Below are 9586 nucleotides of genomic sequence, written 5' to 3'. Positions count from 1 at the left end.
TGGGCTGGAAATGCAGGTAGCATGTTGTGCCTTCCCCTGGACAGGGGAGGTATTTAGCGGACTTCCCCCTGCCAAGGAACAACTGTGACCCCAGGCAACTGCGTTGAGGGCGGCCCCAAAACTCCACCAGCCACTCAGCCTTCTTCCGGAATACTGAGTGTTGGAAAGTTCCGTCATCTGTCTGCAGCGCCTGGGATCTCCTAGGAGCCTTTCACTTGTCTTCCCCGAGAGTCTCTTGTGCGGGCTGCCGGGGAAATGCGGGGGATGAGCTGGAAATGCAGGTAGCATGTAGTTCCTCCCCCTGGACAGGGGAGGTATTTAGCGGACTTCCCCCTGCCAGGCAACACATGTGACACCAGGCAGCTGCGTGGAGGGTGGCCACAAAACTCCCCCACACAGTCAGACGTGTTCCGGAATTCTGAGTGTTGGGAGGTTCCGTCTTCTGTATGCTGCGACTGGGATCACCTAGGAGCCCTTCACTTGTCTTCCCCGAGAGTCTCCTAGTGCGGGCTGCTGGGGAAATGAGGGGGATGGGCTGGAAATGCAGGTAGCATATAGTGCCTCCCCCTGGAAGGGGGAAGTTTTTAGCGGAATTCTCCCTGCCAGGGAACACCTGTGACCCCAGGCAGCTGCATGGAGAGAGGCCACAAACCTCCCCAACACAGTCAGACCTGTTCCGTAATTCTGAGAGTGGGGAAGTTACGTCTTCTGTGTACAGTGCCTGGGATCTCACAGGAGCCTTTCGCGTGTCTTCTCCTAGAGTCTCCTAGTGCGGACTGCCGGGGAAATGCGGGGGAAGGCTGGAAATGCAGGTAGCATTTAGTGCGTCCCCCAGGACAGGGGAGGTATTTAGTGGACTTCCCCCTGGCAGGGAACACCTGTGACCCCAGGCAGCTGCGTGGATGGCGGCCCCAAACCTCCCCCACAGAGTCAGCCGTGTTCCGGAATTCTGAGTGTGGGAAGGTTCCCTCATCAGTCTGCAGCGCCTGGGATCTCCTAGGAGCCCTTCGTGTGATTTCCCCGAGAGTCTACTTGTGCGGGTTGCTGGGGAAATGGCGGGGGATGGGCTGGAAATGCAGGTAGCATGTAGTTCCTCCCCCTGGACAGGGGAGGTATTTAGTGGACTTCCCCCTGCCAGAGAAAACCTGTGACCCCAGGCAGCTGCGTGGAGGGCGGCCCAAAACCTCCCCTACACAGTCAGCCATGTTCCGGAATTCTGAGAGTGGTAAGTTTCCGTCATTTGTCTGCAGTTCCTGGGATCTCCTATCAGCCATTCGCGTGTCTTCCCCGAGAGTATCATAGTGCGGGCTGCCGGGGAATTGCGGGGGATGGGCTGGAAATGCAGGTAGCATGTAGTGCCTCCCCCTGGACAGGGGAGGTTTTTAGCGGACTTCCCCCTTGCACCTAACACCCTGCGACCCCAGGAAGCAACGTGGAGGTCGGCCCCAAACCTCCACCACACAGTCAGATGTGTTCCGTTATTCTGAGTGTGTGGAAGTTCCGTCTTCTGTCTGCAGCACCTGGGATCTCCTAGGAGCCCTTCGAGTGTCTTCCCAAAGAGTCTCCTATTGCGGGATGCCGGGGAAATGAGGGGGATTGGCTGGATATGCAGGTAGCATGTAGTGCCTCCCCCTGGACAGGGGAGGTATTTAGCGGAATTCCCCCTGCCAGGGATCACCTGTGACCCCAGGCAGATGCGTGGAAGGCGGCCCCAAACCTCCCCCACACAGTCAGCCGTGTCCCGGAATTCTGTGTTTGGGGAGGTTCCGAATTCTGTCTGCAGAGCCTGGGATCTCCTAGGAGCATTTCGCGTCTCTTCCCTGAGAGTGTCCTAGTGCAGGCTGCCGGGAAAAGGCGGGGGATGGGCTGAAAATGCAGGTAGCATGTAGTGCCTCCCCCTGTACAGGGGAGGTATTTAGCGGACTTCCCCCTGCCAGGCAACACATGTGACACAAGGCAGCTGTGTGGAAGTCGGCCACAAAACTCCCCCACTCAGTCAGACGTGTTCCGGAATTCTGAGTGTTGGGAGGTTCCGTCTTGTGTGTGCTGCACCTGGGATCTCCTAGGAGAACTTCCCTTGTGTTCTCCGAGAGTGTCCTTTTGTGGGCAGCCGGGGAAAGGCGGGGGAAGGGCTTGAAAATCAGGTAGCATGTAGTACCTCCCCCTGGACAGGGGAGGATTTAGCGGACTTCCCCCTGCCAGGGAACACCTAAGTCCACAGGCAGCTGCGTGGAAGGCGGCCCAAAACCTACCCCACAAACTCAGCCGTGTTCCGGAATTCTGAGGTTGGGAAGGTTCCGTCATCAGTCTGCATCGCCTGGGAACTCCTAGGATCTCTTCGCGTGACTTCCCCGAGAGTCTCCTTGTGCGGGCTGACGGGGAAAGGCGGGGGTTGGGCTGGAAATGCAGGTAGCATGTAGTGCCTCCCCCTGGACAGGGGAGGTATTTAGCGGACTTCTTCCTGCAAGGGAACACCTGTGACCCCAGGCAGCTGCGTGTAGGGCGGCCACAAACCTCCCCCACACAGTCAGACCTGTTTCATAATTCTGAGAGTGGGGAAGTTTGGTCTTCTATCTGCAGCAACTGGGATCTCCTAGGAGCCCTTCGTGTGTCTTCCCCGAGAGTCTCATTGTTTGGGCTGCCGGGGAAAGGCGGGGTATTAGCTGGAAATGCAGGTAGCATATAGTGCCTCCCCCTGGACAGGGGAGGTATTTAGCGGACTTCCCCCTGCCAGGGAAAACCTGTGAACCCAGGCAGCTGCGTGGAAGGCACCCCCAAACCTCCCCCAAACACTTAGCCGTGTTCCGGAATTCGGAGAGTGGGAAGGTTCTGTCATCTGTCTGCAGCGCCTGGGATCTCCTAGGACCTCTTCGCGTGACTTCCCCGAGAGTCTCCTCGTGCGGGTTGACGGTGAAAGGCTGGGGATGGGCTGGAAATGCAGGTAGCATGTAGTGCCTCCCCCTGGACTGGCGAAGAATTTAGCGGACTTCACTCTGCCAGGGAACACCAGTGACCCCAGGCAGCTGCGTGGAAGGCACCCCCATACCTCCCCCAATCACTCAGCTGTGTTCCGGAATTCGGAGTGTGGGAAGGTTCCGTCATCTGTCTGCAGCGCCTGGGATCACCTAGGAGCTCTTCGCGTGACTTCCCCGAGAGTCTACTTTTGCGGGCTGACGGGGAAAGCCTGGGGATGGGCTGGAAATGCAGGTAGCATGTAGTGCCTCCCCCTGGACAAGGGAGGTATTTAGCGGACTTCCCCCTGCCAGGGAACACCTGTGACCCCAAGTAGCTACGTGGAGGGCGGCCACAAACCTCCCCCACAGAGTCAGCCGTGTTCCGGAATTCGGAGTGCGGGGAGGTTCCGTCTTCTGTCTGCAGCACCTGGGATCTCCTAGGAGCCCTTCGCGTGTCTTCCCGGAGAGTCTCCTTGTGCGGGCTGCCGGGGAAAGGCGGGGGAAGGGCTGGAATTTCAGGTAGCATGTAGTGCCTCCCCCTGGACTGGGGAGGTATTTAGCGGACTTCCCCCTGCCAGGGAGCACTTGTGACACCAGGCAGCTTCGTGGAGGGTGGCCACAAAACTCCCCCACACAGTCAGACGTGTTCCGTAATACTGAAAGTGGGGAAGTTCCGTCTTCTGTATGCAGCACCTGGGATCTCCTAGGAGCCCTTCGCGTGTAATACCCTAGAGTCCCCTTGTGCGGGCTGCCGGGGAAAGGCGGGGGATGGGCTGGAAATGCAGGTAGCATGTAGTGCCTCCCCCTGTACAGGGAGGAATTTATCGGAATTCCCCCTGCCAGGCAACAAATTTCACACCAGGCATCTGCGTGGATGGCGACCACAAAACTCCCCCACACAGTCAGACGTGTTCCGGAATTCTGAGAGTTGGGAGGTTCCGTCTTATATCTACTGCGCCTGGGATCTCATAGGAGACCTTCACTTGTGTTCTCCGACAGTGTCCTTGTGTGGGCAGCCGGGGAAAGGCGGGGAAAGGGCTTGAAAGTCAGGTAGCATGTAGTTCCTCCCCCTGGACAGGGGAGGATTTAGCGGACTTCCCCCTGCCAGGGAACACCTGTGTCCCCAGGCAGCTGCGTGGAAGGCGGCCCCAAACCTACCCCACACACTCAGACGTGTTCCGGAATTCCGAGGTTGGGAAGGTTCTGTCATCAGTCTGCATCGCCTTGGATCTCCTAGGAGCTCTTCGCGTGACTTCCCCGAGAGTCTCCTTGTGCGGGCTGACGGGGAAAGGCGGGGGTTGGGCTGGAAATGCAGGTAGCATGTAGTGCCTCCCCCTGGACAGGGGAGGTATTTAGCGGACTTCTCCCTGCAAGGGAACACCTGTGACCCCAGGCAGCTGCGTGTAGGGCTGCCACAAACCTCCCCCACACAGTCAGACCTGTTTCATAATTCTGAGAGTGGGGAAGTTTGGTCTTCTATCTGCAGCAACTGGGATCTCCTAGGAGCCTTTCTTGTGTCTTCCCCGAGAGTCTCATTGTTTGGGCTGCCGGGGAAAGGCGGGGTATTAGCTGGAAATGCAGGTAGCATGTAGTGCCTCCCCCTGGACAGGGGAGGTATTTAGCGGACTTCCCCCTGCCAGGAAAAACCTGTGACCCCAGGCAGCTGCGTGGAAGGCACCCCCAAACCTCCCCCAATCACTCAGCTGTGTTCCGGAATTCGGAGTGTGGGAAGGTTCCGTCATCTGTCTGCAGCGCCTGGGATCACCTAGGAGCTCTTCGCGTGACTTCCCCGAGAGTCTACTTTTGCGGGCTGACGGGGAAAGCCTGGGGATGGGCTGGAAATGCAGGTAGCATGTAGTGCCTCCCCCTGGACAGGGGAGGTATTTAGCGGACTTCCCCCTGCCAGGGAACACCTGTGACCCCAAGTAGCTACGTGGAGGGCGGCCACAAACCTCCCCCACAGAGTCAGCCGTGTTCCGGAATTCGGAGTGCGGGGAGGTTCCGTCTTCTGTCTGCAGCACCTGGGATCTCCTAGGAGCCCTTCGCGTGTCTTCCCGGAGAGTCTCCTTGTGCGGGCTGCCGGGGAAAGGCGGGGGAAAGGCTGGAATTTCAGGTAGCATGTAGTGCCTCCCCCTGGACTGGGGAGGTATTTAGCGGACTTCCCCCTGCCAGGGAGCACTTGTGACACCAGGCAGCTTCGTGGAGGGTGGCCACAAAACTCCCCCACACAGTCAGACGTGTTCCGTAATACTGAAAGTGGGGAAGTTCCGTCTTCTGTATGCAGCACCTGGGATCTCCTAGGAGCCCTTCGCGTGTAATACCCTAGAGTCCCCTTGTGCGGGCTGCCGGGGAAAGGCGGGGGATGGGCTGGAAATGCAGGTAGCATGTAGTGCCTCCCCCTGTACAGGGGAGGAATTTATCGGAATTCCCCCTGCCAGGCAACAAATTTCACACCAGGCATCTGCGTGGATGGCGACCACAAAACTCCCCCACACAGTCAGACGTGTTCCGGAATTCTGAGAGTTGGGAGGTTCCGTCTTATATCTACTGCGCCTGGGATCTCATAGGAGACCTTCACTTGTGTTCTCCGACAGTGTCCTTGTGTGGGCAGCCGGGGAAAGGCGGGGAAAGGGCTTGAAAGTCAGGTAGCATGTAGTTCCTCCCCCTGGACAGGGGAGGATTTAGCGGACTTCCCCCTGCCAGGGAACACCTGTGTCCCCAGGCAGCTGCGTGGAAGGCGGCCCCAAACCTACCCCACACACTCAGACGTGTTCCGGAATTCCGAGGTTGGGAAGGTTCTGTCATCAGTCTGCATCGCCTTGGATCTCCTAGGAGCTCTTCGCGTGACTTCCCCGAGAGTCTCCTTGTGCGGGCTGACGGGGAAAGGCGGGGGTTGGGCTGGAAATGCAGGTAGCATGTAGTGCCTCCCCCTGGACAGGGGAGGTATTTAGCGGACTTCTCCCTGCAAGGGAACACCTGTGACCCCAGGCAGCTGCGTGTAGGGCTGCCACAAACCTCCCCCACACAGTCAGACCTGTTTCATAATTCTGAGAGTGGGGAAGTTTGGTCTTCTATCTGCAGCAACTGGGATCTCCTAGGAGCCTTTCTTGTGTCTTCCCCGAGAGTCTCATTGTTTGGGCTGCCGGGGAAAGGCGGGGTATTAGCTGGAAATGCAGGTAGCATGTAGTGCCTCCCCCTGGACAGGGGAGGTATTTAGCGGACTTCCCCCTGCCAGGAAAAACCTGTGACCCCAGGCAGCTGCGTGGAAGGCACCCCCAAACCTCCCCCAAACACTTAGCCGTGTTCCGGAATTCGGAGAGTGGGAAGGTTCCGTCATCTGTCTGCAGCGCCTGGGATCTCCTAGGAGCTCTTCGCATGACTTCCCCGAGAGTCTCCTTGTGCGGGCTGACGGGGAAAGGCTGGGGATGGGCTGGAAATGCAGGTAGCATGTGGTGCCTCCCCCTGGACAGGGGAGGTATTTAGCGGACTTCCCCCTGCCAGGGAACACCTGTGACCCCAGGTAGCTACGTGGAGGGCGGCCACAAACCTCCCCCACAGAGTCAGCCGTGTTCCGGAATTCTGAGTATGGGAAGGTTCCGTCATCTGTCTGCAGCGCCTGGGATCTCCTAGGAGCCCTTCGCGTGTCTTCCCCGAGAGTCTCATAATTTGGGCTGCCGGGGAAAAGCGGGGGATTAGCTGGAAATGCAGGTAGCATGTAGTGCCTCCCCCTGGACTGGCGAAGTATTTAGCGGACTTCCCCCTGCCAGGGAACACCTGTGACCCCAGGCAGCTGCGTGGAAGGCACCCCCAAACCTCCCCCAATCACTCAGCTGTGTTCCGGAATTCGGAGTGTGGGAAGGTTCCGTCATCTGTCTGCAGCGCCTGGGATCACCTAGGAGCTCTTCGCGTGACTTCCCCGAGAGTCTACTTTTGCGGGCTGACGGGGAAAGCCTGGGGATGGGCTGGAAATGCAGGTAGCATGTAGTGCCTCCCCCTGGACAGGGGAGGTATTTAGCGGACTTCCCCCTGCCAGGGAACACCTGTGACCCCAGGTAGCTACGTGGAGGGCGGCCACAAACCTCCCCCACAGAGTCAGCCGTGTTCCGGAATTCTGAGTATGGGAAGGTTCCGTCATCTGTCTGCAGCGCCTGGGATCTCCTAGGAGCCCTTCGTGTGTCTTCCCTGAGAGTCTCATAGTTTGGGCTCCCGGGGAAAAGCGGGGGATTAGCTGGAAATGCAGGTAGCATGTAGTGCCTCCCCCTGGACTGGGGAAGTATTTAGCGGACTTCCCCCTGCAAGGGAGCACCTGTGACACCAGGCAGCTTCGTGGAGGGTGGCCACAAAACTCCCCCACACAGTCAGACGTGTTCCGTAATACTGAAAGTGGGGAAGTTCCGTCTTCTGTCTGCAGCACCTGGGATCTCCTAGGAGCCCTTCGCGTGTAATCCCCGAGAGTATCCTTGTGCAGGCTGCCGGGGAAAGGCGGGGGATGGGCTGGAAATGCAGGTAGCATGTAGTGCCTCCCCCTGTACAGGGGAGGATTTTATCGGAATTCCCCCTGCCAGGCAACAAATTTCACACCAGGCAGCTGCGTGGAGGGCGGCCACAAAACTCCCCCACAGAGTGAGCCGTGTCCCGGAATTCTGTGTTTGGGGAGGTTCCGAATTCTGTCTGCAGAGCCTGGGATCTCCTAGGAGCTCTTCCCGTGTAATCCCCGAGAGTCCCCTTGTGCTGGCTGCCGGGGAAAGACGGGGGATGGGCTGGAAATGCAGGTAGCATGTAGTGCCTCCCCCTGGACAGGGGAGGAATTTATCGGAATTCCCCCTGCCAGGCAACACATTTCACACCAGGCAGCTGCGTGGAGGGCGGCCACAAAACTCCCCCACACAGTTAGACGTGTTCCGGAATTCTGAGTGTTGGGAGGTTCCGTCTTCTGTCTGCTGCGCCTGGGATCACCTAGGAGACCTTCACTTGTGTTCTCTGAGATTGTCCTTGTGTGTGCAGCCGGGGAAAGGCGGGGGAAGGGCTTGAAAATCAGGTAGCATATAGTTCCTCCCCCTGGACATGGGAGGTTTTAGCGGACTTCCCCCTGCCAGGGAACACCTGTGTCCCCAGGCAGCTGCGTGGAAGTCGGCCCCAAACCTACCCCACACACTCAGCCGTGTTCCGGAATTCCGAGGTTGGGAAGGTTCCGTCATCAGTCTGCATCGCCTGGGATCTCCTAGGAGCTCTTCGCGTGACTTCCCCGAGAGTCTCCTTGTGCGGGTTGACGGGGAAAGGCGGGGGTTGGGCTGGAAATGCAGGTAGCATATAGTGCTTCCCCCTGGACAGGGGAGGAATTTAGCGGACTTCCCCCTGCAAGGGAACACCTGTGACTCCAGGCAGCTGCGTGGAGGGCGGCCACAAAACTCCCCCACACATTCAGACGTGTTCCGGAATTCTTAGTGTTGGGAGGTTACGTCTTCTGTATGCTGTGACTTGGATCCCCTAGGAGCCCTTCCCGTGAATTCCCCGAGAGTCCCCTTGTGCGGGCTGACCGAGAAAGGCGGGGGATGGGCAGGAAATGCAGGTAGAATGAAGTGCTTCCCCCTGGACATGGGAGGTATTTAGCAGACTTCCTCCTTGCAACTAACACCAGCGACCCCAAGAAGCTACGTTGAGATCGGCCCAAAAAATCCCACACAAAGTCAGACGTGTTCCGTAATTATGAGAGTTGGGAAGGTCCGTCTTCTGTCTCCACCTCCTGGGATCTCCTAGGAGCCATTCGCATGTCTTCCCGGAGAGTCTCCTAGTGCGGGCTGCCGGGAAATTCGGGTGATGGGCTGGAAATGCAGGTAGCATGTTGTGCCTCCCCCTGGACTGGGGAAGTATTTAGCGGACTTCCCCCTGCCAGGGAGCACCTGTGACACCAGGCAGCTGCATGGAGAGAGGCCACAAACCTCCCCAACACAGTCAGACCTGTTCCGTAATTCTGAGAGTGGGGAAGTTACGTCTTCTGTGTACAGAGCCTGGGATCTCCCAGGAGCCTTTCACTTGTGTTCTCCGAGAGTGTCCTAGTGCGGGCAGCCGGGGAAAGCCGGGGGAAGGGCTTGAAAATCAGGTAGCATGTAGTGCCTCCCCTTGAACACGGGAGGTATTTAGCGGAATTCCCCCTGCCAGGGAACACTTGTGTCCCCAGGCAGCTGCGTGGAAGGCGGCCCCAAACTAAACCCACACACTCAGCCGTGTTCCGGAATTCCGAGGGTGGGAAGGTTCCGTCATCAGTCTGCAGCGCCTGGGATCTCCTAGGGGCTCTTCGCGTGACTTCCCCGAGAGTCTCCTTGTGCGGGCTGACGGGGAAAGGCACGGGATGTGCTGGAAATGCAGGTAGCATGTAGTGCCTCCCCCTGGAAAGGGGAGGTATTTAGCGGACTTCCCCCTGCCAGGGAACACCTGTGACCCCAGGCAGCTCCGTGTTGGGCGGCCACAAACCTCCCCCACACAGTCAGACGTGTTTCGTAACTCTGAGATTGGGGACGTTTCGTCTTCTATTTGCAGCAACTGGAATCTCCTAGGAGCCCTTCGTGTGTCTTCCCCGAGAGTCTCATAATTTGGGCTGCCGGTGAAAGGCGGGGGATTAGCTGGAAATGCAG

Source organism: Camelus ferus, chromosome 36 (genome assembly GCF_009834535.1).
Source record: "Camelus ferus isolate YT-003-E chromosome 36, BCGSAC_Cfer_1.0, whole genome shotgun sequence".
Classification (NCBI taxonomy): Eukaryota; Metazoa; Chordata; class Mammalia; order Artiodactyla; family Camelidae; genus Camelus; species Camelus ferus.
The sequence above is the reverse complement of the archived record's forward strand: the minus strand, read 5'-3'. Positions refer to the sequence as shown.